The sequence below is a fragment of the Coregonus lavaretus genome (assembly GCF_964263955.1).
Source record: "Coregonus lavaretus genome assembly, chromosome: 5".
Classification (NCBI taxonomy): domain Eukaryota; kingdom Metazoa; phylum Chordata; class Actinopteri; order Salmoniformes; family Salmonidae; genus Coregonus; species Coregonus lavaretus.
This window is the reverse complement of record NC_139992.1, coordinates 36,699,902-36,718,455: the sequence shown is the minus strand read 5'-3', so window position 1 is coordinate 36,718,455 and position 18,554 is coordinate 36,699,902. Positions and strand designations below refer to the sequence as shown.

At 43.1% G+C, this 18,554-nt stretch overlaps 1 pseudogene across 1 annotated transcript; it reads right to left on the bottom strand.

Moving 5' to 3' along the window:
* Window positions 1-12,805: 12,805 nt before the first annotated feature.
* On the bottom strand, window positions 12,806-15,250 carry LOC311129245 (ladderlectin-like; annotated as a pseudogene). The gene is made up of 5 exons: window positions 15,211-15,250; window positions 14,172-14,232; window positions 13,807-13,940; window positions 13,286-13,318; window positions 12,806-12,943 (listed from the first exon to the last, which is right to left on the bottom strand). The product of its transcript is annotated as a ladderlectin-like (transcript).
* Window positions 15,251-18,554: the final 3,304 nt, after the last annotated feature.

The following is an 18,554-nucleotide window of genomic DNA, read 5'->3' as shown; positions in this document are numbered from 1 at the left end:
GTTCTTTCTCTCTCACCGGGGAGTCTAGCTAGACACAAAGCGTTCACTTCAGTTTAGTCCCCCTTTCCTCAACATGTCTCCCAAGGTAGAGCTGCTTTCAATGGTCACATTTTCGATGCATTTTATTGGTTTCATAGAGCAGGTCAGTGAACCGCCGCATGGTGCCTGGAATATACTATTAGACTAGAGAGAGGAAGGAATAAAACAATGTTGATAAGCTTTGGGAGGAATAGAGAGAACTCCATTGTCAGCTTTGATGCTTTCATACAGGCCATTTAAACCTGCATCCTCACACAGACGCACGCACACACACACTGTCTCTGTCTTTCTATTGGCCGTGGCTGGAATAGAGTGCTGTTATTGGGTAAGGTCCAGTGGCGGCTCCTGAAAAAATTCTCAGGGGGGGCAATTTTTCTGATGATTTAGGTGACCTACACACATTTTAAAAAAGATATGTCCAGCAACAACATGAAGACAGGGGCAGCATATAAGTCAATACCAGAAGCATTTATTGACTGATCTCAAAAGTGTTGGCTTACCAGGGTTGGTGGAGCCCTCAGTTTCATCTTTGCCTCGCAAAGCTAACTCAAACACTCCGCAAAACTTCACACACTGGATTAGCCGGCTGAGGATGTGGCGGTTCTTGCTAATGTCGTAGTAAATATATTTGTTATAGTGAATATGGAATATGATATGTTGAGTAAAATGTTGTGCTAAGATCTATTTAGGTCAGGAGCTGGTTATAAGTTCTGTTCCTATCCAATAACAATGGACAAAAGGGTCCTATCTTGTCAGCCTTGTCAGCAGGTGGCCAAGGACAACACCCACGCCATAGGCCTCTCAGTTCTTCCAACTCACGAGTTCTTGCTCTGAGGACACACACACACACACATCATCACTGTTAAACACACACACACACACACACACACACACACACATCATCACTGTTAAACACACACACACACACACACACACAAAAATCCCCTCTCTTAGGCTGAACATTTGAAGACAGAGAACCCGACTCAGAGCCAATGCAACAGTGACAGTAGCCTGGAGGGGACCTCGCCCAACTCATCAGGACCAATCAGAAGATCAGAACTATTAGATTCAACCTACTTCATTTATTGCATAAAATGTCTGCACACAATGTTTCGGGGCTCTCTTCAGATAATAATAATAATAATAATAATATGCCATTTAGCAGACGCTTTTATCCAAAGCGACTTACAGTCATGCGTGCATACATTTTTGTGTATGGGTGGTCCCGGGGATCGAACCCACTACCTTGGCGTTACAAGCGCCGTGCTCTACCAGCTGAGCTACAGAAAGTGGATACTCATGGATGCGCATCGCAATTGTAAAATGTCAACACAATTGGAGACACCACGTCATTTTTGGAGACATGTTATTGACAGTAAACTATTGTAGATGCGACTGCTAACTAAATAAAACATTTTAGCTGGCTAGCTAATCATCTTAGCTAAATGTGGGGCAAACAATTCAGTTATTTACCGTTAATTTGAGGGATTGGGGTGAAAGAAATCGAGTTACATAGTGATACTTTACGATATACTGTATTGACAATATCGCAATATTTTAGCGCTAGTTGGCTGTACCTGCACCAAAACACCATTATTGTTCCTTCATAGCTTGTTCTCAATCTTTTCACATTGGGAGCCAATTTGTTTTCAGCACTTTTATTTCCATGACTGATCAAAACTCGTTCTCATGGCTTTCTGATCCCTCTGCAACAGACATATGGTGCGCAATAAAATCACAGTATCGAATCGCAATACGTATAGAATCATGAGACTCGCAATGCATATATCTTATCGTGAGGTTCCTGGCAATTCCCAGCCCAAGTTCATTTGCCACAACAAATCTCTTCGCTAGCAAACGCGATGTCTTCTCCAAAACGGCAATGTGTCTCCAGCAATGTTTACTTTTTTGACGTTCTATGGCATCTCCACTTTCCAAGCATATATGACCACATGTAATATTTTGGTAAGTGATGCAAATAGTGAACTATGTAGGGCCAGGATGTAAAATATATGTAGCTGCAGCAATTTCTCTTATCTGATATGGTAAGTAATGGGGCTTAATGTATAGCTCCCTAAGAGTTTGACGAACGGGTCCGTGCACGCGATTCCAGATATCTTTACCTCTGAATAAACTGCCTTTATTATACCATATCCACCCTGTCCAAAGTCTCTACTTGGTCTCAGTTCTCCAGTAAACTTGTGATTATCAACACTAACCTCATCGTTGTGGCGGCGGACAGCTAGCCTGTATCCCTCATCCAGTTGAGTGGCAATGTTATTTTTTCGTTCGTACCAATTTTTGGAAAATCCTCGGGTGTAGGACTTTCCGCCTTTAGTAGAAACCTGTTGAATTATTAAATTTGGTCTGGGAGGTCCTAATTGTTTCGTTGCCAATTTATCTTCATTTGTTCGCCGACAAAAAGGAACTTCTTTCAAAGACACAATCCGCTCTTTTCTTAGTTACGTTCATGGTTACGTTACGTATGACGAAAGCGCGTAAGTGCAAGCCCTCAGACACCCATAGAGATTGTATTGAAAGCTCTGAAATTTGAAAAAAATAGATTTTACATGGGAGTCTATGACAGACTTCTGGGCGATTTTCAACCTGACTGAAATCGCCCCAAAAGGGGGGGGAGCCATTTGAAGCACGACTTTAGCCTGATTGGACATTACAACACTGATAACTACTGTTGCCGTGATATAATTGATTAGAAAAAAAATCCCTTCCTTTTCCCGTTTGGCAGTGCGTCGCCCATATCGCCCTATTGAACACACCGCCCCTGGTAAGGTCAGTGATTCATGTATACAGGAGGAATCATTTATGGGGATATTAGATTTAAGGCTGGATTCATCTCCTAAACTGGATTAGGCAATAAAAGAGCCTGTCTCTCGCTCTTCTCTCTCTCTCTGTGGCCCACATCAATGGTCTCTCTCTCGCTTGCTTCCCCTTCTCTCTGCACCCCACATTAATGTGCTGAGTCAGAGCCTGCCACTCACATACACACACACACACTGACAGGCAGACTACCCAGCATGCTTCATTCAGCAGCTGTGCCTCATCTGTACTGAGTGGGCAATTTGAGCTCGTCATAAAATGTTTCCCTAAAACAGGCAAAATGATGTGCGTGAGTGGTATCCAGAATTTACTTGAGCATTACTTAGCTTTATATCATGCTTTTGTAACCGTGAATTAAGTCACTTGAAAGAAGCGTGCTTGAAAGAACAGAAACATTGAAACAGCCCACATTAGGAGGTCATGGGTAGAACATCTTCTTCTAGAAATCTTATTTCGCTGCTAGACAGCAACACACCAATATGAAATGACTCACTGTCTTCATTTAACCATTTCTCCACAATCAGGTAGGTACACATCATTATTCCTAGTCTCATTCATTATGTTTCCAAGCCTTTGCATTGTTGCAATATGAACCATCATGCAGTACTGTATGACTATGAGCTCATTCCACTCTTTCCTATTCAGAGTTATGGGCTGTCTATGGTCTGTCTGTTCTCCTGTGTGTCCTTCAGGCCTTTAAGTGTGCTGCTCACAATCATTCAGCATCTGCTCGTTGCGAGGGAAATGTACTGTAGATGTATGAATGCTGAATTTCTATTTTCTCTCTGGCTGGAAATGAGCCTGACTGGCTGCTGAAGTAATAGGATGAGATTATTGATTCATTCGATTCCTGACCTCTCCAACCTTTCCGCCCAAAAAAGACAGTTGATGTTGCTGTGACATTGAAATGTCAGAGGCGTTATCTCTTATCACGAGGTGAGGAGGCGTTTAGTCGCCACATAACCACTGAACGCTTCCCTCTCCACATGATTGTTATTTTAAAGAAGGCTGCCAAATACAAAACCTTCCATCCAGCTCACTTGTCCTTCCTTCATCCAGCAAGGGAATTAAACAAACTAGCTACCCTTTTGGTCTTTTGAAGTAAAAAGGTCTTTCTCTGTCCCACTGTCCTTCCATCTATCTGTCTGTCTGTCTCCTTATTACCAATAGCAATATATGCTCCTCCCTTTTGATGATAATAAGAAACGTGCCATGAGAAGGAAATAGATATTATCCTGTTATTTTGTACTTTGATCAGTTTTTACGGGAATGACTCATAAACAACCATTATATTAGTTAACTATTGATAGAAAACAATAGTTGCTTCCTTGTGGCCAGGTGTATATAGGTGATCCCCTTTCTCCAACTAAACAGAACCTATAAAGACTTCCAGAGATTCCTTAAACAACAGGTAAGTCCACTATACTCAACTCCACCTACTGTGGCTTGCGAAAGTATTCACCCCCCTTGGCATTTTTCCTATTTTGTTGCCTTACAACCTGGAATTAAAATTGATTTTTGGGGGGGTTGTATCAGTTGATTTACACAACATGCCTACCACTTTGAAGATGCAAAATATTTTTTTGGGTGAAACAGACAACTTGAGCGTGCATAACTATTCACCCCCCCCCCCCCCAAAGTCAATACTTTGTAGAGCCACCTTTTGCAGCAATTACAGCTGCAAGTCTCTTGGGGTATGTCTCTATAAGCTTGGCACGTCTAGCCACTGGGATTTTTGCCCATTCTTCAAGGCAAAACTGCTCCAGCTCCTTCAAGTTGGATGGGTTCCGCTGGTGTACAGCAATCTTTAAGTCGTAAAACAGATTCTCAATTGGATTGAGGTCTGGGCTTTGACTAGGCCATTCCAAGACATTTAAATGTTTCCCCTTAAACCACTCAATTGTTGCTTTAGCAGTATGCTTAGGGTCATTGTCCTGCTGGAAGGTGAACCTCCATCCCAGTCTCAAATCTCTGAAAGACTGAAACTGTTTTCCCTCAAGAATTTCCCTGTATTTAGCGCCACCCATCATTCCTTCAATTCTGACCAGTTTCCCAGTCCCTGCCGATGAAAAACATCCTCACAGCATGATGCTGCCACCACCATGCTTCACTGTGGGGATGGTGTTCTCGGGGTGATGAGAGGTGTTGGGTTTGCGCCAGACATAGCGTTTTCCTTGATGGCCAAAAAGCTCAATTTTAGTCTCATCTGACCAGAGTACCTTCTTCCATATGTTTGGGGAGTCTCCCACATGCCTTTTGGCGAACACCAAATGTGTTTGCTTATTTTTTTCTTTAAGCAATGGCTTTTTTCTGGCCACTCTTCCCTAAAGCCCAGCTCTGTGGAGTGTACGGCTTAAAGTGGTCCTATGGACAGATACTCCAATCTCCGCTGTGGAGCTTTGCAGCACCTTCAGGGTTATCTTTGGTGTCTTTGTTGCCTCTCTGATTAATGCCCTCCTTGCCTAGTCTGTGAGTTTTGGTGGGCGGCCCTCTCTTGGCAGGTTTGTTGTGGTGACATATTCTTTCAATTTTGGGGTGAATAGTTATGCATGCTCAAGTTTTCTGTTTTTTTGTCTTATTTCTTGTTTGTTTCACAATAAAAAATATTTTGCATCTTCAAAGTGGTAGGCATGTTGTGTAAATCAAATGATACAAACCCCCAAAAAATCTTGTAATCAGGTTGTAAGGCAACAAAATAGGAAAAATGCCAAGGGGGGTGAATACTTTCGCAAGCCACTGTACGTGCCGCAATGCATAGTACCAACTGTAAAATTTGGTGGAGAAGGAATAATGGTCTGGGGCTGTTTTTCATGGTTCGCTCTAGGCCTCTTAGTTCCAGTGAAGGGAAATCTTAACGCTACAGCATACAATGCCATTCTAGATGATTCTGTGCTTCCAACTTTGTGGCAACAGTTTGGGGAAGGCCCTTACCTGTTTCAGCATGACAATGCCCCCGTGCACAAAGCGAGGTCCATACAGAAATGGTTTGTCCAGATCGGTGTGGAAAAACTTGACTTGCCTGCATAGAGCCCTGACCTCAACCCTACTGAACACCTTTGGGATGAATTGGAACACTGACTGCTAGCCAGGTCTAATCGCCCAACATCAGTGCCTGACCTCACTAATGCTCTTGTGGCTGAATGGAAGCAAGTCCCCGCCGCAATGTTCCAACATCTAGTGGAAAGCCTTCACAGAAGAGTGGAGGCTCTTACAGCAGCAAAAGGGGGACCAACTCCATATTAATGCCCATGATTTTGGAATGAGATGTTTTCGGTCATTTAGTGTACTTACAAATCTGATGGATAGGTGCTCTAAATCCTTTAGCTTCAAATGTTCTTAGATTCCCACATTTATTAATGGCTATATAAATATGAAAACAGATGGGAGCAGAGTTTGAGAGCTGGGCCCTGTTTCCCAAGAGCATCTTAAGGCTAAGTTCATCATTAGAACCTTTGTAGGAGCATCGTTAAATCTCCGAGCTGTTTACCAAAACCATCCTTATTAAAGTTGCACTTGAAAATGCTCGTAAGCTAACGCCTGCCTCAGACTTCTCGTAGAACAGCTAAGTGCTTTGTTAGATGCTTCTTTGCCGGCCCGCGTCACTTTATACACAGAAGAATGGTTTATCCGTCTCTCTGTGAATGCGATCACTACAAAACATATTGTCGGACCGCTTATATACTATATTAGGCCCAGCCTTTGGAACTTTGGTTTTCCTAGATATGGCTACTATATTGTGATCACTACATCCAATGGATCTGGATACTGCTTTCAAGTTAATTTCTTCAGCATTAGTAAAGATGTGATCAATACATGTTGATGATTTCATTCCTGTACTGTTTCTAACTACCCAGGTAGGTTGACTGATAACCTGAACCAGGTTGCAGGCTCTGGTTACAGTTTGAAGCTTTTTCTTGAGTGGGCAGCTTGATGAAAGCCAGTCCATATTTAAATCACCCAGAAAATATACCTCTCTGTTGATATTACATACATTATCAAGCATTTCACATGTCATCCAGATACTGACTGTTAGCACTTGGTGGTCTATAACAGCTTCCCACAATAATGGGCTTTAGGTGAGGCAGATGAACCTGTAGCCATATTACTTCAACAGTATTTAACATGAGCTCCTCTCTAAGCTTTACAGGAATGTGTTAGCAAGCATGGCGTTTTCTTTTGTCTGCGCACAGGTCACGCAAGCAAACAATGATCATTATGATGTTGTTGTTTTACCTGGATGCTTTGTGTGCAACCTGCACCCCTGCTACTTTTTACTTGTGGATAGAGACTTCAGGTTTTCGGGAACACATTGAAAAGTAACTTGACACTGTGTTGATCAGTCAGCATAAATTTGGATTATAATGACAAGAAGAAAATGTCATTGACAGAGGAGGGAGCGAACTGAATTAATGTATAAGGTAAGTGCTAGAATTTGCTCTGGATCTTCTAACAGCATCACGTCTGTCTGGTGTGTGCATGAATTATAATTAGCAGCGTGGCAGTTTCCCCAAAGTTCCCAAAGTTTGGTGTATCTAACTGGCTATAATAGCAGCCAATAGGAGGTTCGCTAGCTTATTTGTTTGTTCTCTTATTACGCGCAAGTGTCCAGGTCAGCAGTTTGCTTAGGAGCTAGAAGCAGAGCTGCAATATCTGTCGGCACCATCATATTGTGTTTAATGGTGCCGACAGATTTGCACAGATGACTGTCTTCAGCCACATGAAAACCTTCCACAACAAAATATACCTAGCTAGCTGGGTAGTTATTTTATTTTGCTTCTCATCCAACTGGTGTTAGCTAGCCAGCTAAAGCTGCTGGCTTTCTACTAGCTAGCTGCTACTGTTGCGCAGCAACCGAGTTGCTCGACTGGTTTTAGAAATGTATCTAAGTCTAATGGTCACCTTATGGACGCTGTAGCCTTGTTTTAATCCAACGTCTAAAATTTGAGCTAGGTTTGGGAGAAAAAATAAATTGGACAACCCTAATGCTAACGGGCCTGAAGTTCACCAAACGGAAGAAAACAGACAAGCAGGGAGGGACTACCTGGACTTGTCCAACAGGAACCACTTGGTTTTCATTTTTAAACTGTTTGCTACAGTGTGCCCTATTGACTAAAACCCTGGTCTAGAACAAAGGGTGATGCATGAGAAATCCTTCTGCTTCACATCATCACATTCACAGTCCAGTTCATACTTGGAGCTCCCGAGTGGCGCAGCGGTCTGAGGCACTGCATCTTGCAGGCTGTATCACAATCCGGCCGTGATTGGGAGTCCCATAGAGCGGCACCCAATTGGCCCAGCGTTGTCCAGGTTTGGCCGGGGTAGGCCGTCATTGTAAATAAGAATTTGTTCTTAACTGACTTGCCTAGTTAAATAAAAATATATATATACTCAATAAGCATCTAAGACCATACTCATCAAATGCTATTCATTCTTCATTCAAAGGAATGTGGGAAAGCTCCCTCAAACCTTTTTAGTGATGGATATTTTACCCTCTTTATGTAATGTTGGGAGATGGGAGTAAATTGTTTTAATTGCCCATTAAGTCATATATTCATATGAAGGTGCTTTTTGACCTAGACCATCCAGACCCACAGAGGGCGTTGTTCTGCCTTGGCACTACACCCTTCATTATGACAATAATGATGGCAGCACAGTGCGAGAGGTTCTTGAATGGAAGTGGTCCTCATTAACACAATGTTTTCACACCCAAGACTGTTTCCCTGTTTTATAGTCCATTCACACGTCCCATGAAAGATATTCTTCATCCAAATGGAACAGCTGAAGCAATAACGGCAATAACAGGTCTCCTGCCCCCCATGCATCATCAGTGTGTTTGTGCCTCAACACAAAATACAGTCTTGGTCTCAGTTGCTTTTTTTGTTCCCTCGCTCTCTCGTTCTCTCTCTCTCTCTCGTTCTCGTTCTCTCTCTCGTTCTCTCTCTCTCAGCAGTCACAGCAAGGACACAAATGAGACGAGCCCTGGAATGTCCCCACACTGCATGCCACGGAGGATGACAGATATTCTCATGGGAAATGTGGTTATGTCTGTTCCGTACTTGTGTCTCTTACTTTTGCTGTTTGTCGCATATTTGCGTTTCGCACGCACACACACACGGTCATCTACTTTAGGCTATTCCATTCCGTTGCCCAATTGCCCAACAGCGAGGGAGTCCTGCCTCTCTACAGCAGGGCAGGGACCGTGCAGGCTTTTATATCCTCCACCCAGGCAGGCGATGATGCTGCTGAGGACGTGCGTGTGTGTACGTGCATGTTTGTTTGTCTATTCTATCTCTCTCACACAAACAGATAGAGAGGGAGAGAGAATGATAAAGAGAGAGACTCCTCCCACCTCTCTTCCCAATCCAGCACCAGGGTCCAGCCTGATTTTCAGATTTTCACAGCTGGGGGCAACTGACTCGCCCCCCTCCCCTCCTCCCTTCATCATTCCATTCAGGCCCACATCACAAGCCAGCTGTGAGGCTGCAATCAAACAAGCTCCTGCAGGGAGGGCCTCTTGGGGAGGCAGTGCCCAGGAATGAGCTAATGGCTCCAATAATAAGGCACGGGCAAATCTGGGAAATAAATCAGTTATCTGCATCATTTATGTCTGGCATCTTTACTCATACAGTTCACACTGGATATACATCAAAATGTAAACCGAACTAGTTGCGAATGGTATTCCACATTCCAGAGAAGGAAGGTAATATTTGAATATAATGGTATAATTCTGGAGATTCCTCTGGGCAGGACAAATCTCATGTGTACTGTATGTGGGCTACCGACATACATGCGTGCAAGCATGCACTCTGTCATGCATGTAATATCATGCAATATTTTATCTCAGCAGAAATGTCATACTGTAATATAATGAAGTGGTCAAATCTCTAGTGTACAGTGTGTAGGCTACCTACACACATGCATGCATGCAAGCATACATACATACATACATACATACTACAGGCACAACATCTCTTGAGACAACACACACATGAGTATTACACACATAACATCAGCCCATGTAGCTAAGTAACACTGTAGGGTACAGTATTCTGCACTACCATGATGCGTTTCCCATTTGTTATTCCTCCTCCCCCATCCACCAAACGGTTGCCATCCATGCTCTACTTTACGGTGCAGTAAACAGGTATGTCTCCAGCAAGCTACAGTCTGAGTGCATGTGTGTTATGGCGGGGAGGTGGAGGAGACCCCGTCTTGTCTCCATAACCCAATTTTCACTGCGCAGCCAGATGGAGAGCGCTTAAGTCATGTCAGCCACTTCATTAGGGGGAGAGTGGATTTGATGGCAGGGACTTAGGGAGAGGAGGCTGGCACGCTGGCTGGCTTTGTGTCTTTGAGGAACTCCTGTATCAACTACAGTGGGGGAAAAAAAGTATTTAGTCAGCCACCAATTGTGCAAGTTCTCCCACTTAAAAAGATGAGAGAGGCCTGTAATTTTCATCATAGGTACACGTCAACTATGACAGACAAAATGAGGAAAAAAATCCAGAAAATCACATTGTAGGATTTTTAATGAATTTATTTGCAAATTATGGTGGAAAATAAGTATTTGGTCAATAACAAAAGTTTCTCAATACTTTTCTATACCCTTTGTTGGCAATGACACAGGTCAAACGTTTTCTGTAAGTCTTCACAAGGTTTTCACACACTGTTGCTGGTATTTTGGCCCATTCCTCCATGCAGATCTCCTCTAGAGCAGGGATGTTTTGGGGCTGTCGCTGGGCAACACAGACTTTCAACTCCCTCCAAAGATTTTCTATGGGGTTGAGATCTGGAGACTGGCTAGGCCACTCCAGGACCTTGAAATGCTTCTTACGAAGCCACTCCTTCGTTGCCCGGGCGGTGTGTTTGGGATCATTGTCATGCTGAAAGACCCAGCCACGTTTCATCTTCAATGCCCTTGCTGATGGAAGGAGGTTTTCACTCAAAATCTCACGATACATGGCCCCATTCATTCTTTCCTTTACACGGATCAGTCATCCTGGTCCCTTTGCAGAAAAACAGCCCCAAAGCATGATGTTTCCACCCCCATGCTTCACAGTAGGTATGGTGTTCTTTGGATGCAACTCAGCATTCTTTGTCCTCCAAACACGACGAGTTGAGTTTTTACCAAAAAGTTCTATTTTGGTTTCATCTGACCATATGACATTCTCCCAATCCTCTTCTGGATCATCCAAATGCACTCTAGCAAACTTCAGATGGGCCTGGACATGTACTGGCTTAAGCAGGGGGACACGTCTGGCACTGCAGGATTTGAGTCCCTGGCGGCGTAGTGTGTTACTGATGGTAGGCTTTGTTACTTTGGTCCCAGCTCTCTGCAGGTCATTCACTAGGTCCCCCCGTGTGGTTCTGGGATTTTTGCTCACCGTTCTTGTGATCATTTTGACCCCACGGGGTGAGATCTTGCGTGGAGCCCCAGATCGAGGGAGATTATCAGTGGTCTTGTATGTCTTCCATTTCCTAATAATTGCTCCCACAGTTGATTTCTTCAAACCAAGCTGCTTACCTATTGCAGATTCAGTCTTCCCAGCCTGGTGCAGGTCTACAATTTGGTTTCTGGTGTCCTTTGACAGCTCTTTGGTCTTGGCCATAGTGGAGTTTGGAGTGTGACTGTTTGAGGTTGTGGACAGGTGTCTTTTATACTGATAACAAGTTCCAACAGGTGCCATTAATACAGGTAACGAGTGGAGGACAGAGGAGCCTCTTAAAGAAGAAGTTACAGGTCTGTGAGAGCCAGAAATCTTGCTTGTTTGTAGGTGACCAAATACTTATTTTCCACCATAATTTGCAAATAAATTCATAAAAAATCCTACAATGTGATTTTCTGGAGAGAAAAAATCTCAATTTGTCTGTCATAGTTGACGTGTACCTATGATGAAACTTACAGGCCTCTCTCATCTTTTTAAGTGGGAGAACTTGCACAATTGGTGGCTGACTAAATACTTTGTTTCCCCACTGTATCTATCTGTGTGTTTTTCCATTCTTCCATCCGGTCCAGATCTGACCCAGGCCCGGCCCGGTCTCGGCCCGGAGTAAGACCCATCTGAACCATACTGTGACAGCTGAGCTAATTACCGTCCTCGAATCCCACAAGGCTGACAGGCCAGTTAGCTCCCAGATTTACACTTTGAATCTTATCATCCGTTTCAACATCATCTTGCTCATACTAAGTGTATTTGGCCAGCTATACAGCAGATATATCCAGCATCCAACACCATCCTCGGTTAAAATAATCCGATATGCTGAGAGCTAAGGGGTAGGTTTGGTTGTTACAAAGGAGTACTTGCAATTAATGGTGTACATGCACGCACATATTAATACATTGTTTCATGAGGGTGCTTCTGCAAAGGAAACCCCCTCCCTGGAGCCACACGTGAGCATTTTCTTTTTTTTTTTGCAAAAACGACCACTGAACAGGAAATATTACAGACAGTGGCTTTATTGAAGAATCCCATATCCTGAGAGCCTCCCAGATGTAATAATAATAACAATAATAATATATTTTATTTTAAGTGCTTTTCAAGACACCCAAAGTCACTTTACATAATCAGCAATAATCATCAAGATAAAAAAGCAATAAAATCCCACATTACAATCAGCAAAAATATAAAAGTACACTAAACATGATGACAGACTAACCTGGCGAGTAACGATAGAACATGTATTCTCTCCTAATCTGTAGAAATCACCGTTTTCTGGAACACATGAATGGAAGTAGCATCCAGCAGGGTGCATCATTCTGGCCGCGGTCACGTGGGAAAGAGGTTAACACAGAGAAAGCTAAGTATTGTATTGATGTTTTTTTATGTAGCTAAAAAAGGAACATTCTCTTTTTAAGATTTATTTTTACATCTATTAAAATGTTTGATGCATAATGTGAGGGAGAGTGCTCTGGCAACTGCATCGTACCTCAATAGTTCATCTCCATGCAATGCTCATGGCCATTCGTGTTGTCGTTCCCAGCACCATAGTTGCTGTTATCGGGTTGCCCCTGGCCCCAGTTCTGGTACCTAAACCTGGACCCGTCGCTCCACAGCCAAAGACCCTCCTAAAGAGCATCCAGGCAGATGTGTAACCAGCAGACACTAAACACTACTGTTCTTTAAAGGAAAGTGTAATCTCTTCGCCAGTGTTTTGGTAAACCGCTGAGGGATGGGACTGGAGAAATGTAACCACTCTCAAATTCATAGACAGACCTAATCATACATGATATGAAAATTATTTAACCATGTTTTAAAGCTACACAGTGTATGTTTACAGTTACATTGTTTACAAACAATGGAATAAAACAAGCTTTATATTTCGGGTGAGACAATACTAGGCATTTATAAGTTATGTCCTCAAAGGATCAACACATGCTACTGTATATGTTAAACAGAGTGCTTCTGACCTTGATGGCATCGTTGGCTACAATCCAGATGCGCTGGATTTAACCTTTATTTTGACAGTTAAGTCATACTGAGACTAGGGTCTCTTTTACAGATGAGCCCTGTATAAATACAATCAAACACATACAACATACAAAATTACATAGCATATTATCAACATAGATGTCTCCGATCATTACTCTGAACTGACCAAGGGGGACCAGAACATCTCATTTCAGAGAGCTCTGTAAGTTGTTCCACATAAAGGGCGCAAAATAACTAAAAACAGCTTTACCCAACTCTGTGGAGACCAAAGTGGCCTCCAGTGTTATCGAAGCCTGAGAACCGGTTTGGTAATTTGTAAATCTAAATTGAATGAATTATGATAGATTCTGCATGAGTTTCTGAATTTGCAGAAAAAGAGAAGGAATAGCACATCAAGTTTTAGTTTAGCAACACTGTTAAACATACTAATCCTATGACGTTTACAATGAGTAAGTCTGGCCCTAAATATGGACATTTATTTACAGCAATTTACAAGTACCTCTGCCTCTGGCCATTTGGCCAAGATGGGGACGTAGTGATAGCAGTGTGTCCAATAACTGTGCCAACCAGGTGGGCATGATGAACTCCTGGTTTGTAGTCCCCGCTTCTCCTTCGCCCCCATCTCCTCAGACTCTGTAGGGGGGAGAGATTACATTCAATATTATGATGAAATGATTAGTCCCGACCACACAATCTGAGTGGTCAAAAGTGCGTTTGAGCCGTGATGTTATTGAGCACAACACCACGGCTGTCTGTGCTATCCGTATATTATCAGTCCGTTAACATTAGCAAACCAATGCAATATTATAGTTTTCTGCAGGTTTCAAAAAGCCTGTTGGTATGGGATTGAGGACGGCATTTTACTGATTTGGCAGGTTAAGTATCAGGTTCTCCATAATGTGTTTCTCTGCATCATTCAGATCACCTACAACAAAGACAGACAAAGACAGAGGAAAGATTAAGACTTGTGCTCTTTAAAGTGTAGAATGATACAGTATCATCAAACTGCATATGATGAGTGTGAACAGGTAATCATACCATTGACAAGAATAACTCTGCTACCTACACATCAATAAACAACTCTGTTATCTACACTCTATAACTAAAAGTAGTTTTAAAAAATCTGGTGGAATCGACGAGGTACAGTGGCTTGCGAAAGTATTCACCCCCCTTGGCATTTTTCCTATTTTGTTGCCTTACAACCTGGAAGTAAAATTTATTTTTGGGGGGTTTGTATCATTTGATTTACACAACATGCCTACCACTTTGAAGATGCAAAATATTTTTTATTGTGAAACAAACAAGAAATAAGACAAAAAACACAGAACCCCCCCCCCCCCCTTTTGAGCAGAGCCACCTTTTGCAGCAATTACAGCTGCAAGTCTCTTGGGGTATGTCTCTATAAGCTTGGCACATCTAGCCACTGGGATTTATGCCCATTCTTCAAGGCAAAACTGCTCCAGCTCCTTCATGTTGGATAGGTTCCGCTGGTGTACAGCAATCTTTAAGTCATACCACTGATTCTCAATTGGATTGAGGTCTGGGCTTTTACTAGGCCATTCCAAGACATTTAAATGTTTCCCCTTAAACCACTCAATTGTTGCTTTAGCAGTATGCTTAGGGTCATTGTCCTGCTGGAAGGTGAACCTCCGTCCCAGTCTCAAATCTCTGGAAGAATGAAAGAGGTTTCCCTCAAGAATTTCCCTGTATTTAGCTCCATCCATCATTCCTTCAATTCTGACCAGTTTCCCAGTCCCTGCCGATGAAAAACATCCCCACAGCATGATGCTGCCACCACCACGCTTCACTGTGGGGATGGTGTTCTCGGGGTGATGAGAGGTGTTGGGTTTGCGCCAGACATTTTCCTTGATGGCCAAATAGCTCAATTTTAGTCTCATCTTACCAGAGTACCGTCTTCCATATGTTTGGGGAGTCTCGCACATGCCTTTTGGTATGTGGGAGACTGTTTGCTTATTTGCTTATTTTGCTTTTTTCTGGCCACTCTTCCGTAAAGCCCAGCTCTGTGGAGTGTACGGCTTAAAGTGGTCCTATGGACAGATACTCCAATCTCCGCTGTGGAGCTTTCCAGCTCCTTCAGGTTTATCTTTGGTCTCTTTGTTGCCTCTCTGATTAATGCCCTCCTTGCCTGGTCCGTGAGTTTTGGTGGGCGGCCCTCTCTTGGCAGGTTTGTTGTGATGCCGTATTCGTTCAATTCCGTGGGATGTTCAAAGTTTCTGATTTTAAAAAATTATAACCCAACCCTGATCTGTACTTCATTTCATTTCATTTCAGTCATTTAGCAGACGCTCTTATCCAGAGCGACTTACAGAAGCAATTAGGGTTAAGTGCCTTGCTCAAGGGCACATCGACAGATTTTTCACCTAGTCGGCTCGGGGATTAGAACCAGCGACCTTTCGGTTACTGGCACAACGCTCTTAACCACTAAGCTACCTGCCGCCCTACCTGCCGCCTACTTCTCCACAACTTTGTCCCTGACCTGTTTGGAGAGCTCCTTGGTCTTCATGGTGCCGCTTGCTTGGTGGTGCCCCTTGCTCAGTGGTGTTGCAGACTCTGGGGCTTTTCAGAACAGGTGTGTCTATATACTGAGATCATGTGGCACTTAGATTGCACACAGGTGGACTTTATTTAACTAATTATGTGACTTCTGAAGGTAATTGGTTGCACCAGATCTTATTTAGGGGCTTCATAGCAAAGGGGGTGGTGAATACATATGCACGCATCACTTTTCCGTTATTAATTTTTTAGAATTTTTTGAAACAAGATATTTTTTTCATTTCACTTTACCAATTGTGACTATTTTTTGTATGTCCATTACATAAAATCCAAATAAAAACCATTTAAATTGCAGGTTGTAATGCAACAAAATAGGAAAAACGCCAAGGGGGATGAATACTTTTGCAAGGCACTGTAGTGTTCTCCTGGCATCCGCCAAACCCAGATTCGTCCGTCGGACTGCCAGATGGTGAAGTGTGATTCATCACTCCAGAGAACACGTTTCCACTGCTCCAGAGTCCAATGGCAGCGAGCTTTACACCACTCCAGCCAACGCTTGGCATTGCGCATGGTGATCTTAGGTTTGTGTGCGGCTGCTCGGTCATTTCATGAAGCTCCCGACAAACAGTTATTGTGCTGACGTTGCTTCCAGAGGCAGTTTGGAATTCGGTAGTGAGTGTTGCAACCGAGGACAGACGATTTTGACGCACTAGGTGCTTCAGCACTCGGCGGCCCCGTTCTGTGAGCTTGTGTGGCCTACCACTTTGCGGCTGAGCCGTTGGTGCTCCTAGACGTTTCCACTTCACAATAACAGCACTTACAGTTGACCGGGGCAGCTCTAGCAGGGCAGAAATTTGACGAACTGACTTGTTGGAGAGGTGGCATCCTATTACGGTGCCACGTTGAAAGTCACTGAGCTCTTCAGTAAGGCCATTCTACTGAAAATGTTTGTCTATGGAGATTGCATGGCTGTGTGCTTGATTTTAGCAACGGGTGTGGCTGAAATAACCGAATCCACCAGTTTGAAGGGTGTCCACATACTGTTGTGTATATATGGTGTATGTATTCTTAAAAGTATTTTGTACTTGTCTAATGACTTTGTATTTTACAGGTGTTTCTCAGCAGTTTCTCATTTGTCACAGTGTTTGTATCAGGAGTTACCAAAATTGCTATTGAGGAGCCACAGAGTTCTGCAGGCTTTTTTGTTCAAGTCCATTGCTACCACACCTGATTCCAGTACTCAGCTGTTCATCAAGACCTCAACTGTTCATCAAGACCTTGAATAGTAGAATCAGGTGTGGTAGAACTGGGCTTGAACAAAAAAAGCCATCATAAACCTGTAGCTCTTCAAGAGCAATTGTGGCCATCCCTGAATTGTATATACTAATTGTACTATATCTGATGAATGTACAGTACCAGTCAAAAGTTTGGACACACCTACTCATTCAAGGGTTTTTATTTATTTTTACTATTTTCTACATTGTAGAATAATAATGAAGACATCAAAACTATGAAATAACACACATGGAATCATGTAGTAACCAAAAAAGTGTTAAACAAATCAAAATATAGTTTATATTTGAGATTCTTCAAAGCAGCCACACTTTGCCTTGATGAGTACTAGGCCTTTCTTCAGTAAACTGTAAAGCACATTTTCATATCATTAGTTAATGGTTGCAAATTAACTATTTTAAGGTACTTTAAGCTAGGCTGTTTGAGAATGTTTGAATCCTAAGCAACCTGCCTACACATTGTTGGAAGTACAACAGACCAACATAGCTACTGTAGTAGGTCAAAGCTGTGTGCTGGAAAACCTTGGTAGAGCATGGGTGAAGTATGCATTGTGGTGCTCATGTGAATTTCCTTCCTTTTTCGACTTCAGACCAATGCCTACTTCTCACTTAAAACATTGTTTTTTGTTTTTAATATCATTACATTGACCGATTGAATGTATTCAAAGAGGCAAGGGGTGTCTCTTTATTAAGTACACTTATTCATGTATTCATCATTCATACATCTAGTGGAGGTTGAAAGGCAGAGCAGCAGGTAAGAGGCAAGGGGCTACGTTGAAATATTCAATGGGTACAATGTTTTCAAACACATTAATTTATCAGGACCACATTAAATCCAGTGTCAGGTGTAAATGGACCATCTTTAGAGCTTTTTGAGAATCACAACGAAACAAAAGGCAGGTCCTGTCACGTTCGCTCATAGACGGGTCAGACCAAGGCGCAGTGTGATATGCATACATGTTTATTTTAAACTTAATAAAAAACGACAAAACAATAAACCAACGAAACGTGACCTCCAAAGGTAACACACAACAAACCTCACACGGAACAAGATCCCACAACCCACTAGTGCCAATAGGCTGCCTAAGTATGGAACCCAATCAGAGACAACGAGCGACAGCTGCCTCTGATTGGGAACCACACCGGCCAACATAGATCTAGGCCTACTAGATCCTAAAACATAGAACAAGCACAACAAGGAATATACACACCCTGACTCAACATATAAGCCTCCACTGAGTCAGGGCGTGACAGTACCCCCCCCCCAAAGGTGCGGACTCCGACCGCACAACATAAACATAACAGGGTAGGGGCCGGGTGGGCATTCCGCCTCGGAGGCGGATCCGGCTCAGGGCGTGACGACCTCTCACTCTTCGCCTCCCTGTTGCGCCCCTGGTCTGGTCTAGACCTCGGCGCGTTGCTTCCCCTCTCCTTCCTCCCA